This window comes from Macaca nemestrina, chromosome 16 (assembly GCF_043159975.1).
Source record: "Macaca nemestrina isolate mMacNem1 chromosome 16, mMacNem.hap1, whole genome shotgun sequence".
Lineage (NCBI taxonomy): Eukaryota > Metazoa > Chordata > Mammalia > Primates > Cercopithecidae > Macaca > Macaca nemestrina.
The window spans coordinates 86,680,899-86,697,133 of record NC_092140.1 but is presented as its reverse complement, the minus strand read 5'-3'; the positions used below and the strand labels follow the sequence as shown (position 1 = coordinate 86,697,133).

At 43.2% G+C, this 16,235-nt stretch overlaps 1 long non-coding RNA gene across 1 annotated transcript in view; it reads right to left on the bottom strand.

Moving 5' to 3' along the window:
• LOC139359123 (uncharacterized) overlaps positions 1–16,235 on the bottom strand; it is a 178,519-nt gene that overhangs the window by 16,859 nt on the left and 145,425 nt on the right. The window contains exon 4 of the long non-coding RNA XR_011614881.1: positions 502–577. This is a non-coding gene — a long non-coding RNA (uncharacterized lncRNA). The remainder of the gene's footprint in view (positions 1–501; positions 578–16,235) is intronic.

Genomic DNA, 16,235 nt, shown 5'->3' with positions numbered 1-16,235 from the left:
CCTGAAAACTGCATCCTGGGGACTGAAACCTAGTTGATTATGCATCTCTAGAAGTATTTGAAGAGTTAGAAGTGCTTATTATTGTCATTTCTATGTCACAACTAGAGCAACATTGACTCGATGTGAACTCTGCCTCCAACACTTATGAGCTGTGTAATCTTGTGCCTAGTACTCAACCTCTCTGTGCTCCAGTTTCTTCTTCTGAAATATGGGAATTGATTATACCTACTTGATAAGAGTTATATGAACATAATACAAGATAAATAGAAACCCCTGAACACATGTAGTATCCCTTAATTTATATTAGCCAATGCTATTAATAATTATAAAAAGAAGACTGCATTTTCCATGGAGTTTAGGTCATGGAAATATTCCATAGAGATCTAGGGGATTACTATATCCATTATGAAATATCTCTGGAATCTCTTCCATTTGAATACTCTATGAATCTCTTCCAGAATATCTTCTGACCTAAAATAACAGTGGCATTCACTTACCTACCTCACTAGGCTCTTGTTCTGGTCAAATCAGTGATACGTGTAGTTCTCCTGGCGTACATCTTGGCTTCTGCCCCATGCTGTAAAAAGAATGCCCTTCCTGAGAGCCGAGTCTCACCATGCCCCCATCCCTGCTGGAAATGCATTAATGGCTTTTTTTTCTCTAACACAATAATGAGAAGCTCCCAAGATGGTCTCTGTGGCCCCACGCCCACTGGCCTGGCCTTGCCACATGCCCAAAGCACTCACAACTCCAGGAATCTTGCGGCATGCCTTTCTGTCTATTCACTGTTCCCTTGGGCTTGTATGCTGATCTCCATCCCCACCCACGCCCACACCCACTTTGCCTTCACCATAGGCAAGAATGTTTTAATATCATTAGCATTTTCTTCAAGGATTCATTTTGAGCACCCCCTTTGTTTTGAAGCTGTTCGCCAATCCTATACCCTAAGTAGAATTGGCACCTGCTTCTCCAGGTCCTCACTGGATTCCTCTATGCATCTGTTTCAGCACTTAGAACTCTTCATCGCACTTTTTGTTAGCATGACCATCCCTGTTATTCTCCTTGTATCCACAGTGCCTAACATAGCAGGCTTCAGATTGAACCACATGAGATTTCTGTTTTTATAGATATTTCCAATTTCATGTGGTTCCACTTGGAGTGGGGTGCTTAGTAAACATCTGCTGAATTAATGAATGAATGAAGTTCCACTCCTGCTGGCCTACTGTCTGACAAGGATCTTAAATGACACCATGATTTTCAGTAATACTTGTTTAGCTGCCTGAATGTACATGTCAATCTCCTTTTCATTTTCCAAAAGAATTTTGTTAAAAATTTAAGTTGTATCTATAGGTTTTTATGAGAAAATGACACAGACAGTTTATGAATATTTTCAGACAAACAGAAGTTAGGAAGCATTGTTTAAGACAATGTCAAAGTATTCAAAAAGCTCCATAGATGTGCTTTTCTCTTACTGAACAAGTGTGAAACATTGTAAGAATTACTAATTTGGCCGGGTGTGGTTGCTCATACCTGTAATCCCAGCACTTTGGGAGGCTAAGGCAGGTGGATCACCTGAGGTTGGGAGTTCGAGACCAGCCTGACCAACATGGAGAAACGCTGTCTCTACCAAAAGTGCAAAATTAGCTGGGCATGGTGGCACATGCCTGTAATCCCAGCTACTCAGGAGGCTGAGGCAGGAGAATCGCTGGGACTCAGGAGAGCAGAGGTTGCAGTGAGCCGAGATCATGCCATTGCACTCCAGCCTGGATGACAAGAGCAAAAGTCCATCTCAAAAAAAAAAAAAAAAAAAGAATTACTAATTTATTCAATATGTCATAATCAATCAGTTTATTCTCTAGAAGCCAAATAATTGTCTTATTTTCCAGTCTCACTCCCGACCCAGCCACCTACTCTGTATAAATGGTTATTGTGGTTACAAAACTGGTTCCAAATGCAATAAACAAGCATGTAGCAAACAATACATACAAGATGCGTATGTCTCTCATTTCACATTACCAAGGAATAACCCACATTACCCATTAATGATTACCTCTTTGGAGATCTACTCTAATCAAAGAAGCAAAAATGGAGCATATCAGAGGTATTGGGGTTGTCAACAACCCAGCTATAAAATGTCAGTTTATGATCAACTTTGTACTGAGGACCAGCTCTCTCAGATGGGACCTGACTCAACCAAAGTCAAGAAGCCATGTCCCTTCTCTGATTATGAGTAGCTAGGAGCCTCGACCACAAGTGGACTGTATGACAAAATCATCAAACACAAATTCACACGCTTATAGAGGCCAGACACGCAATGGATACAGGTGAGGAAGGCTAAATATGAGGCACTGAAGAGTGGTGAGGAATGTGGCAAAGCATCCTGTGAACAGGCAGCAGCCATTTAGTTCTAATAGTGTTACCATTCTGGGCCTTTGTAGTTAGTGTTGCCAGATTTTAGGATTTTTAGAAGTTAGAAATCTAGATGTTTATGTGAAATTTCCTGGTTTTTGAAACAGTACATTTTGTACATTATACAACAGCACATTTTGTACATTACACAAAACATGACTAAAAGTGAGATCTGACCTTGGGCCACCAGTTGCAACTCCTACATGAAACTGTAATCTATGATGCCTCTGAATACAAGGTACTCAGAAAATGAAAGGGAGTTCTATGTTCAGAATAGTCAGAGAAAACTCGAATTTTAAATACGTTCACGTATCATTCCTGAAAATATTCTGACACATGCTGGAACACATGTCCCAAGTTTTAATTTGGAAAAGACAGCTTTGATACCTCCAGTTACCATTTTGAACCTCTTTAGAAGTTAATAGTAGTCCCACAAGGCCAAGAAAGAAAGAAGAAACAAGCCTAAATACGAAAAGGTGGAAAGCAGGTTTGAGCTAGACAGTATGTTTATTTTAGAGAATAAGGAACGTTAAAACTGTTCGACATCTTCCAACTCTCTGTGTATTTCTTTTTCTTTCACTTGCTCGTGTATTTCAAATATTAAATGCTTTGCCTCTGTTATTAAGAAAGTGTGTTCGAATCATTCTCAGAGGTCTAACTCATGATGATGACACCACATTCATTAGACAACTACTATTCCTTTCTAAAAGTTTCAGTCCAATATTAGCAGAACCTGAAAGCTTTCCAACTCACTAACCAACAGATGGCATGACCAACTTTCCCAAGAGACACGCAGCAGCACACAGGTACACACCTTCCCAGTGAGAGAACACAAGGTTCAGCTCAGGTGTTAGACACTCAGGGAACATTCAATCAAACAACAAAATGGGTGGCAGCAGGGAGAAGAGGAAAGGTTCATTCCCTCTTCAGCTCCCCGCCCCAGTTAAAAGTCCAGGGCATTTCAGGTCTACCACATTTCCAGGTAGGGACGGAAACATTATCTTTCCCTTGAAAGAAACACAGGCTTTGAACAGGAAATGGAGGGTCGTCAGTTCGGGCTGGAACACACATAGAATAATAATGACACTACCTTTGCTGGCGTCAAATGTACATTTGTTCAATAGTCCAGTGGAACAGTAACAAGGCACTTCTTCAGATGCCACCTGCTATTGAGTGTAGAAAATAACAACAAAAAAAATACCCTGTCAACTCACCCAAGTCAGATAATTACACGGACCGCAAAACATTCAGGCGCAGAGCTCTGGAAACCTTTTAGGGGGTCCTTTATCATGCCCTGCCTTTTCCAGAATGAGACTAATTTGCTTCTATTTCAGCCAGCTCCAGCAAAGAGAGCGGGTGAAGGAGAGAAAAGAGAATGAATTGTCAGCATTATTGAAAAGATTCATGATTAGTCACACTCACTCCAGGCAAGTTCCTTGCCAGACACCACACCACTCATTAGCAGACCTGAGAACTGGCGTGCCTCCCACAGCTGAGCAACAGCCTTGGGCCTGGCAGGTCCCCAGGGACCCACAAAGCCCTATGTTCTCCCACACCCTGCAATGAGAAAGACCAGTTTGGGCAGGCCTGGGTGCAATTGACTCCCCAGATGCTAAGTGAATCTGTTCTATGCCCCGTGCTGCTTCAAATATAATTAGTCAGGTGCTCGGCTGGTGTGGAAATCAAGGTAGCATCTCTTCAGGGTACACTGATGCGGTTACCTGATGGGGCTGCCATTTTCTCTCCAGGTTCCCTTTGGAAGACCCAAGAGATGGGTGTGTCTACAGTTTGTCAGCCTCTGTGCCCTCATTTCCAGCTACAGCTGCGAGCTGCTGATCTTCCTGGAGCTGGAAACATTTATTTCCCTTGTGTAATACCAGCAATTTTAACTTAGATTTACAGTGCCTACGACTGAACTATTCAGGGCATTAAAGACTAATTCAATTCATTTGCAAGAGACAGGTGGGCTGTAGGAATCATTGATGCCAATATCCATAGCAATAGGGAAACTGAGGCTGGGAGGCAAAAGGACTTGCTCAAAAGTGTAGAACAAAGAAGAGAAGCCAGGTCTTTGCTTTTCTATTCAGTCTCATCCCATTTCTTGGAGCGATGATCTCATAGAAAAAAAAAGTACCATTTCTAGTTAGGACAGCAAACTGGTTATTCTTTACTGTATGAAAACACCATTCTCAGAATCACAACTCCATAAAGTTCAGTCAAAACTAACCAAGAAGAGCTGGCTTCTGTTAGAATGAGCTGTGTCCTCCACCAGGATCTGAAAGCAAAAGACAAGAACTAAGTCTTTGTAAACAATCACAAGAGATGCTGACCATGGTGAACATCATCCCATACGTCAGAGTAGCATGGCCTCGCATGGGTTCTGATGGAGAAGAAACAGCTCCCCGATGCTGAGCTCTGCCATCCCTAGCGTCAAAAGTACCATATAGCTGGATGCCAGAGCTGGTATTATTTGGTACATACGGATATGCATATTAGCTTGGATTTATGACACCTAGAAAAAGTGATCCTGGCCCTAAAAAAAATTCAAGTCCAAGAATGATCATTAACAATGTAAGTATGACTCAAAGCACTCGGACTACATGTCTTCAGGTTGAAGACGCTTCACCCTGGCTTCACAAGAGTCACCGCGATGACCCAGGCAAGTGTGGTAAGGCCTTGGGAAAATTCCTGTGGGCTTTTAGAATTTTCATAACTCCCTGCAAGGCTGCTAGGCCCAACTGCTTCTAAAGGAAAAATGTGGGCAAACTCAGAGATATGGGTGAAGGACATTCTGTGTCAATGGACACCGAGTACTGGGCCAAGAGGCCCCTGCTTATCTGTGTTCACAGTTGGTCAACAAAAGAATCACAGCTTGCCTCGCCCTCCTTAGCAAGGGGAGGTAGGTCTGAGGGAATGTGTATCAGCACAGCCAGTGCCTGTTAACAAGGTGGCCTGGGGAGTGGGCGCTGCCCCCTTGTCTTGTATCAGTCCTCCAGTCTCTGCCATTGGCTGTGCTCCTGAGTGAAAAGAGGCAGAGCTTAGGACAGGAGATAAAGTTAAAGGAATCCTTCACCCGATCCCAGAAGAATTTTGCTTATGAGTTGCTCAGATCTCCTACAGCCTCCTCCACCCTCAACGGGTGCTGGGCTGGCAGCCAGTATGACTACTCCTGACAGTGGCACCCAGCTTAACTCTATCATGGGCACTGCAAATACACACCAGACTACCTCCAGAAGTGTCTTGGGTGCATGCCAAGAAAACAGCCCTCACCTCCTCACCTCCTATTTTTGCATTATTTGCTTTCAGAAGGAAAGTGATAAAAATGGATTAATTTTTGAACACTTTTTCCAGGTATCACTGTAAGTGCTTCAAGCGTGTTGATTCTGTTAGTCCTCTCCACAAGCCCATGAGGAAATAGTCTCTTCATTTGCACACGAGGGAACGAAAACACAGAGAATTAGGTAACCTACAGTAGCCACACAGCTGGGAAGTGGCAGAGTTCGGATTTGAACCCAGAGTCCCATGTGTCTAGCCACTATACTGGCTAGGAAATGATGATATGATTCCGTGTGACACAGGTTCTGTATCTAAGGTACTTAGATGACAGTACTGGGGAGCATGTCTCCCTTTTCAGTGACATGAGGACACACCTATAAAGGCAAAGGCAATTTGAGAAAATGAGGCCAAGGACATAAAGGTCAAGAAGAAGGGCTTTGTGATCAGTTGGCTTAAGTCCTGTTTTGTCACTTCCGAGCAATATGACCCTGGGCAGGCTGCTCAGTCTCCTGCAGCCTCATTTTTCTCATCTGTAAAATGGGGTTAATAGGACCCTTAGCCCACAGGATTCTTGAGATACCAACAGGAATAGATCCATGAAAATAGCATTGAACAGTGGCTGGCCAAAAGCAAATGCTGAGTAAATTGTGGTTTCAATTATTATTAAATATGGTGAGGTAACCAGCAGTTAGAATAAGATGAAGTTTAAGAAAAGATTCCAGGTCGACATTATCTTCTTAGTTGTCAAATTTGTCATAGAGACTTATGAACCATAAGTAAGACATTTCTCTTAAAATGGTAATCTTGGAAAATAGCTCCCTTTCCTCTGCTGGCTGCTGTCACCACTTCTACTTCTTCTCTTCTCCCCAGGATTTGGTAAATAATTCAGTTATCATGTCACAGCTCAACCTGGCAGCTCCACTCCGAGCCTCAACCACAGCTATGCCCACTTCTCTGTGGGTTTCTGTGGAAAAGGTGCCCCCGGGCAACTGTGGCGGAGGATTCAGTCACTCGTGTGAGTGCCCGGGAGCAGGCGCAGCTCCGCCCCATCCCTTCCAATCAGCGTCATCGGCACCGTGGCTGCTCCCTACAGCTTGGCAACGTGCTGGCAGGTCGCTGGCCGGGAGCCTGAATTCCTCACAGAGGTCCTGTCACTATAATAACCATATTTTCTCTTGCGGCGAAGAGTAATTGAATTAAATTGGGCAGCATTTGATCCTGACCATACAAATTGCCTGATCCAATTGAGGCCTCTGTGAGGTCACAGGCAGGAAGGAGCAGAGCAGTGAGACAGATGTCCTCGTCCCGGGGGCCTGGCTGTCGGGTTCTCATGTCAGTGCACACCCGGAGACCCTCCTCTTCCTTGTAGAACTCTCTGCAGGGAGATGGGGTTCTGCAGGCTGGGGAGAGGAGGAGGGGAGTCCCCAGGCATGTGGGGAGCACAGAGGAGCTGGCAGAGAGCTAAGTGTGACAGATACTATGAGCCGAACATATGGGCGTGCAGATGTTTCAGCAGGAACTGATGGAAGGACAGGGCGATGGGTGACACCTGGAAATAGGAGCTTAAAAAATACTGTGTGGAGCGGGAGGACCAGGGATCAGGGACCAGAGTGAAAGCTGGCAAGTCAGAATTCGGAGTTTTGCGCTGGTGACATCTCAAACTGTTCGTGGTTTGAAAGTCACATGTCTTTGGCAAACAAGTACCCCAGTAATCTTTATCAAGAGTAAATTATGTGGGCATTTTCCTTATCTGAAAGTAAATATGAAACACAGATGCCTACCTTTAAATGTCTAACTAGCTCTATTTTCCCTTGTTTCCACAGATAAAATTAAATATAGACATCAAGATCTAAATGTATCAGGGGTGCACGAAAGGACCCCAGGAGGGGGAAATGGGGAAAATTTCAGGTGCTTATGCCTCCACACACCCCTTTCTCTGTCATCCTGCCCTCGTCTTCACTGTCCACCCACTGAGACCTGGGGTCAACTGCTCACTTTTTCAGACGGGAAATTGAAAGACCTTTGCAAACACCTGGTCCCATCCCTCTCAACTTCCATTTCCTAATCCCCAAAGGCCAACGTGGAAATCAAAGATGCTTGCATGTTGAAGGCACCTGGGAATCAGGCTGTGCTTGTAAAACACTGGCAAGGTTGGCTTCCACCCTGAAAGAGGCACGACCTCTGTCACTTCATCCTGGAGGTCCCCCTTCCTGGCTGGCTGTTCATGAGTCATCAAGTACTTTATTTTGTCTAGTCACTCAGGGCATTCCAAGAAGCAAAAAGTGTTGGGATGTTGAGGACAACAAGTGACAGCCAGTCACAAGAGCATAGTCGGGTAAAAATTACTGTCTTCCTAAGGAGCTCAGAGGATATGGCTTCTGGCTGGGTCTGTTCTCATATTATTGCTCCAGGAGGAGGTGGCGGGAGGATTTCCCCTTCATTTATATTCAGAAGGTTTATTCTGTGTGTGAGGATAAGAATCTGTGGGCTGAGAAAGAAAGGAAGTCCTAAAAACCCAATAATTTTTAAATTATGGCTTATGACACATTAATGACTCCCAGGATGGGGAAAGTTTCCATCAGGACATATGATTCAGCCTCATAAGAGAGCCCAGTGCCTCAATTTACACCAATTTGGTTGCCAACCCAATAATCCTCTAGAGTCAAACGAACCCCTTCCAAGTGAGAGCCCTCCCGAGGGATGCAATGAGTCACCATTACAGTATTGACGGAGGAAAAGAGACGAGTTTGCTGCACTACACAGAGCAGTGTAAGATTTTGAGATGAAAACTTAAATGAAGATGAGGAGTAGACGAGTCTACCAAAGGCGCTGTGGCCTAATATAATCTTCCACACATAACTTTGCAATAGTAGTATAGACTTTATATCTGCACACTCACATTCTTGAAAAAAGGTTATCCCTAATCGTGTGGCCACCGTTTACTCTTTCTCATTTATAGGCCATCAAACTAAATGAAGAGTAGTTTAAATCTAGTGCTTAAGCAAATAGGTGTATATAGTGTGGGCAAGGAATCCTCACAATGCAATCTGGCCGACCATAGTCAACTCTCTAGGGCCAACTGTAAAACTCAGCTGGTACTTTCTTGCTCTCTTTTACCAGCTTTGCTTCCTGCGTGTTCCTCAATTATGTTGATGTTCTGCAGGTTTGTGACCTTCTTCTCCTCTCACTCTATCCACCCTCCATGCAGGAGTTTATTAACAGCTGTGGAGGGTTTCAGCTGCCATACACACACTATGTGTATTCGTCACGTTTCTCCTGAGGGACTGAACTAATAGGATATATATATTTACACACACACACACACACACACACATACACATAGAGAGAGAGAGAGAGAGAGAGAGAGAGAGAGAGAGAGAGAGGGCGGGGTGGGGGGGGAGTTCACTAAGGAGTACTGACTCACACAATCACAAAGTGAAGTCCCATAATAGGCCATCTGCAAGCTGAGGAGCAAGGGAGCCAGTTTGAGTCCCAAAACCTCAAAAGTAGGGAAGCCGATAGTGCAGCCTTCAGTCTGTGGCCAAAGGTCAGAGAGCTCCTGGCAAACCACTGGTGTAAGCCTAGGAGTCCAACAGCTGAAGAACTTGGAGTCTGATGTTCAAGAGCAGAAGCATCCAGTACAAGAGAAAGATGAAGACCGGGCTGGGGGTGGTGGCTCATGCCTGTAATCCCAGCACTTCGGGAGGCCAAGGTGGGTGGATCACCTAAGGTCAGGAATTCGAGACCAGCCTGGCCAACATAGTGAAACCCCATCTCTACTAAAAATACAAAAAAAAAAAAAAAAAATTCAGCTGGGCGTGGTGGCGGGTGCCTGTAATCCCAGCTAGTCAGGAGGCTGAGGCAGGAGAATCACTTGAACCAGGAGGCAGAGGTTGCAGTGAGCCAAGATCAAACCTTCAGCCTGCACTTCAGCCTGGGCAACAAGAGCGAAACTCTGTCGAAAGAGAGAGAGAAAGAAAGAAAGAAAGAAAGAGAGAAAGAAAGAGAGAAAGAGAGAGAGAGAGAGAGAGAAAGAGAGAGAGAGAGAGAGAGAGAGGGAGGGAGGGAGGGAGGGAGACTGGAAGACTCAGTGAGTCTACTATTCCATCTTCCTCTGCCTGCTTTATTCTAGCCAAGTTGGCAGCTGCTTAGATGGTGCCCACCCAGATTGAGGGTGGGCTGCCTCTCCCAGCCCACTGACTTCAATGTTAATCTCCTTTGGCAGCACCCTCACAGACACACCCAGGATCAATACTTTGCATCCTTCAATCCAATGAAGTTGGCACTCAGTATTAAACATCACACTCTGGAAATGCTCAGCTCCAGATCCTGAGGTCAACACTCTCTCCTAAACTTCAGTTCCTTCAACGAACATTAATAGAGCTGCCAGGTAACAGGCCCTGAGCTGGGCAGTGGACACAGGGAAATGAATAAAATGTGATGTCAGCTGTCAAAGCTCACGTATGATTTTATATCCAACTACCTACTGACTTTTTTCACTCAAACCTATAGTAATAAAAACAACAATAATAAGCCTTTAAAAAAAAATCTGCTGCCATTTGTTGAGAAACCTACCAGTGTGCCTCATGCTGGCCGCTCAGTGTAAAGCACTCTGTGGCCCCCAGAGCTCACATGCTTGGCCTTCTGCTGTGCTTTCGGTGTTTGTGTCTTCTCCAAAACGCTCATGTTGGAACTTCAACCCCAATGTGATGATATTCAAAGGTAGGGCCTTTGGGAGGTGATTAAGTCAGGAGGATAGAGACCTCATGAATGAGATTAGCAATCTTATAAAAGTGCTGAAGGGAACTAGCTAGGTTTTGTGTTGTTGTTGTTTGTTTGTTTTTAGTCCTGTCACCTTCCACCATGTGAGGACACAGTATTTGTTCCCTCCAGAGGACGCAGTAACAAGGCACCATCTTACAAGCAGTGACCAAGCCCTCACCAGACACTGAGCCCGCTGGCACCTTGATCTTGCACTTCCGAGGCTCCAAAACTGTGAAAATTACCCAGTCTCAGGTATTTTGTCCCAGCAGCATGAACAAACGAAGACACCTTCCTCACTCATAGGCCAGGTAAGGCTGGGGTATAATATCTCAGTACACAGTCTCATCCTAGCTAACAGCCGGACTGTGACAAATGGACAGGAACCAGGCCACATGTCGATAATGATGTGTTACAGTTTTAAGATTATGGTGCTTCTCCTCTGAATTTTCTATTTATGATGAGAAATGTAAGACGTTGGTAGACAATAATTCAAATTTAAAGTGAAAATGCCTTACTACTGCCCTTTTAAACTTCCAGAACAGTTAAGGGCGTTTAGAGATTGCAAACTGAGTTGTTGTTTTTTTTTTTAAGCTACTTTTTGCAACTAGTTCTCAGAGTGAATCAGAATATTCTCAATAGTATATAATTTTGTGCGTGTATATATATATATCTATATATATCTATATATATATATATATATATATCTCCATTGCTTGTAGACTCTGGATAAGCAGTATGGTGCATCCCGCAGAGGACAATGGTGGATTCCTTAGAGCCTGAGATCCAAGTGTCTCTGTGCCTTTTACTAGCTGGGGAACTTGCTCAAGTCACATCACCTCATTGTACTTCATTTCCCTCATCTGAAAAAATATATATATATAAATAAAATATATATTATATAATATATCATATAGTTTATATATATCATATATTATATATGTTATATATCATATATTATATATATATAATGGAAGTTGAGTTTGTCACACATACCCGCAAATTGTTGTATAAATTAATACCTCTTTATTGATCTTGATTCATTCTGTAACTCATAAATTTGAACTTACAAACAAAATGTCTATTAACGAAATGTTGCTTTTATTTTGTTTCATATGCTGGAGTTTTCCATGAGATTTTGTTGGGGAAAAGTATATTTAATGCTAAAGAAGTTTGAACACCATACAGCAAACCTAAGGATTTAGCTGCACAGGCATGGCCCTTCCAGCACTGGCCCAGCCTGCCTCTTCAGCCTCAACGCCCCTCTCAGAACCCCTTACACCCTGAGGAGCAAAATCACCAGCTCTCCCTCCATCTGAGTCTTTGTTTAAACACGTTGTATCCTCCTCTGGAATGCGCTTCCCCTTCTCACCTCCCATGCACCCCATTGAATGTCACCCCTGGGAAGCCATCCTGACCTCTCCAGAGACAGGATCTGTGTTTCCACAGAAATGCTCCTCCAGCACTTCCCACCATTGATGTAAATTTTGCTTGCATGTCTGAGTTCCTAGATGGGAAGGGCAGTCGCTTATTTGTATTTATTTACGTAGTGGCTATTCATTGCCTGGCTTATAATATGTGCTTAATAAATGTGAAGTGAATGAATTGAATGAACAAATGAATAATTTAAATAACAACCAGGATTTATTCCTTAATGGATTTGAGCTTCTATATTTCTAAAATGCTCATGCCTGACACTGAATGCCTGCTAAGCATCAGGAACTGCCCTATATCTACGAATTTCTTCTTTAATCCTCCAAAACAGTTCTATCAGGTAGGTAGCGTAATTATCGTGCTAATTTTTCAGATGAGGGAAATGAAGTACAATGAGGTGACTTGAGCAAGTTCCCCAGCTAATAAAAGGCACAGAGACACTTGGATCTCAGGCTCTAAGGAATCCACCATTGTCCTCTACGGGATGCACCATACTGCTTACCCAGAGTCTACACGCAGTGGGCCTTCCTTTCCTCTTTCCATTCTATTTACTTGATTCTTTTTTTCTTTTTTTTTTTTGAGATGGAGTCTCGCTCCGTTACCCAATCTGGAGTGCAGTGGTGTGATCTTGGCTCACTACAGCCATTCAGCCTCTGCCTCCCAGATTCAAGCGATTCTCCTGCCTCAGCCTCCTGAGTAGCTGGCACTAGAGGCACACGCCACCATGCCTGGCTAATTTTTGTATTTTTAGTAGAGCCGGGGTTTCACCATGTTGGCCAGGATGGTTTTGATCTCCTGACGGGGTTTGAAAGTTATGCACGTTAGAATTATGCCTAAGATAAGCATTAACAAGATTCTGAGGTGGCATTCTTTGAGTAAAACATGAACTTGAGGACATGCCTTCTCCTTTAGCAGGACTGGGGCCTTGTATGTTTTTGCCCTGGTTTTTGTCCATCTAGGTTGGGCTCTGGACACTGAGGGGTCATGGTAGGCTTCAGTCTTCCCTGACTCACCGCTGGGTGGCAGTACACCACACTTCCTTTATTCCTGCGTTTTTATGCGTGCGTGTAAAAGTGGGAACTCTGCTTAGGGGCCACTCTCCAATTCTCAATCTCCTCTTTTGCTTTTGATGTAAATTATCTCTTACACTTTTAGGTAATAGCAAATATTGTTTGTGTCTGTTTTTATGTATTCATTTAGAATGACCTGGAACTTTGCCAAAGTCAAAGGAAGCGCATTTCATTAGACCATTTTCATGGGGAGGTTTTTGTTACACAAAATTATCTACAATTAAAAATGCAGAGAGATTTTCCCTGTGTGGCACAGCTTTTTAAAAGACAGAGTCAAAACCTTTATCGAAAAAGCAATTTATAATGCCAGTAATTTTCTACCTCTGTCCTGCTATTATCAAGGACAGCAGTTTTTAAAAGAACTCCTGGCTCTGGTCTCTCTGCTCAGCCTGTGGTGCTCACATAATGGCTTGTCTGTAACTTCAGCCCATTGCCATGGGAGTCATTATGCCACATGCCCAGAAGGGTGATTTTCTACGGGATCAAAGAGGAAGCAACTGGGTTCAAAATGAAAAACAATCTCTATACATGTGAGAGAATGAAGCATGATGAGGTGGGGAGGACCCAGAGAACAGGATTTTATGTGAAAGAGTGCTATGAATGCAAGTTTTCAAATAAAATATTATCAGAACAAGACAATAACAAGTGAAGTGAATAAAATAATTTTCCTAATGGTCTGTTCCTTCTCTCATATTTTCTACCATAACATATGGTTAGAAGGTCCCAAATAAATGGCCCTTTACAGCTTCTCTGACATTTCTGGTAGCAAACATTCCAAGTGAATAATTTTCTTTTTTCATAAAGTCCTGGAAGAGAATCACAAAGCTGCCTGGCTTTAGATGAGGTCTGGGTCATCTCGTCCATGCCTCTGCCTTCAGGAAGGTTCAAACTTACTTTCCTAAGCAGATCAGACTCTACACTAGGAAATACCATGAGCTACTTTTTCTAAGGCCAGGGACAAAGTTCCCTCAGTGTACTGGGTCAAATATTTTGTTAAGGAAGGAACTTGGGATCTGGAGTGAGCCAGTGTAAGCCTGGCCTCCAGGGTTTGCCCACCCTGTGAATGTGGATAAGTCACGTGACATCCTTGTGCTCAGGTTGCCTCATCTTCAAAACCGGAAATAATAACCTACATCACAGGGTTGCTCCAGTGGTCAAGTGAGACAATGGATGTGAAAGGGCTTTGTCAACTGGAAAGTGCTCTTCAAATGTCACTTATTATTATTGTTCTGCTCAGTCCATTCATTTTTCTCTGCATGAGTTGAAGAGTACAATCCTTTACCATTAATCTACTCCCATGGAGAAGATGTTGGCTTCTACCTGTGTGCACTGCCTCCACCAGCCTCCGCAGCCTGGAAAGGAGGTGTAGTCTGAGGAGGAAGGGGGAGCGTGAGACCCATGTGTACAGCAGCAACTTCCTGCTTCCCTCCCAGACAACCTGGATCTGTGCACTTGTGGCAACTCAGTATGGGTCTAGGGTTAGAATTGTGGGGTGAGGGATAGGAGATCTGGATTCTGTTACTATCTGACCATATGACTTTGGGTTATTTCTTCACTTATTTAGTAACTCATTCAAAATAAATAGTGATTAGAGACACAGGCTCTAGAGCCAGGCAGTCTGAGTTCAAATCTTGATTTCCCCCAATGACTTGGGAGGTGATCTTAGGATAAATACAAACACAAGCCAGTGCTTACTGAACAGTCATGTATGCAGCACTGTTCCAAAGGCATGATAGATATTAACTCAGATGATCTGCGCAACAACCCTGTGAAATTATCTCAGTTATTAGTCCCATATCACAGATGATGAAACTGAGGCCAAAGTGCTTCAGTAACTTCCCCAGGGTCACTCTGCTAGCAAGTGGCAATCTCGCACACCCATCACAATTATGCTGAACTCCTTAAAGAAATGTGCCAATGTATGCGAGTGCTCAGAGCGGTGTCTGCTACACGGTAAACGCTCCATGTTAGCTATAATTTGTCGCTTATTAAGGACTCATTATGTGCCAGTAACTTTGCTAGGTGCAAAGAAGATGTACGAGCCTCCAGCCCCACTCCTTAAAGATCACAGAGATTTTCATTTCTTACGGTTCTGGGGATCAAGTCAACAAGACAATGTATAAAGATGGGGGTGTGCTTTTGAAGGTGAAAAACAAATATATTTTGAAAGCAGAGTTATCATGACCTTATTTTAGCAGACTATGACATAATGTCCAAGTAATAAGAAAAACTTAATTCAAGAGACGCCTTATAACAACCTTCTGGTTGGAATATACATCATCTGGTGCTGTGGCAGGTGTCTAGAACCTGCTCTGTTGGCCAAAATACCATTTTGATTTGTAGTTCTTAGATTGTCCTATTGATTCCAGCTCTGCCGTCATAACTCAATGTTTGGTTATTTTTCTCCAGAGCAGGACACTTTAGTGCAATATGAAATGTCTCTTTTCCAAGACTTCCTGGCCATTCACCAAACTATTGGTGAAATCTTCTAATCACCCAATCAACATATATTTGTTGAACACATACTATTTGCAAGCCCTATCCTAAGGGCTATATTTGCTGATGCTTTCCTGAATTCATGTCTATAGTTCTGGATTAATTCTGCTGTAACTTTTGTATTACAAGGATCACAGAACAAATGCGACAGGAATTTATTCTTCCTTGTATCTCCAAGGTGTCCTATAGAAGAAAATTGAGCCCAAAGCAGTTTGTGAAGATATCAAGGAGCACCATGGTTCTTTTAGCCCAAAAGACAAATTCCTGAGGGAGTTAAGGTCATAGTAACCGGATGTTAATCTGATTTTCACAAGCATTTCTTGACCACCCATTCCGACCTAGGTTCTAGAATATGATATTTACCAGATGGGTTACCTGTACCTTGGACAAGTTGCTTAACATTTCTGGACTTTAGTTTCTTTATCGTTAAAATTTGGAAAAAAATAAAATACTTGTAAACACTTAGAAAACCCTTATTACTCCATCTAGTCCTCTTAAAAGTGCTATGCAATAGATGTTGTTCCTTTTTTGCATTTGCTAGAACCAAAGCTCAGTTTCATGACTGAAACGGCCTACCTAAGCTCTCAAAGGGAGTAAGCAGCAAGTGGAGACTGAAATCGTTTCTTTATAACAAGAGTTTCAAAAGCCTGTGCTCTTTTCCCTGAACCAAAGGCCCAGGACAAGGAAGAATTGCGGTTGGAGAATTTAAAAGGTCAAGAGATAGGTGCCAGATTTTATTATTGTTCAACTCAATTGTCCTTATCCTAGTTATTCGGACACTCTGGCCCC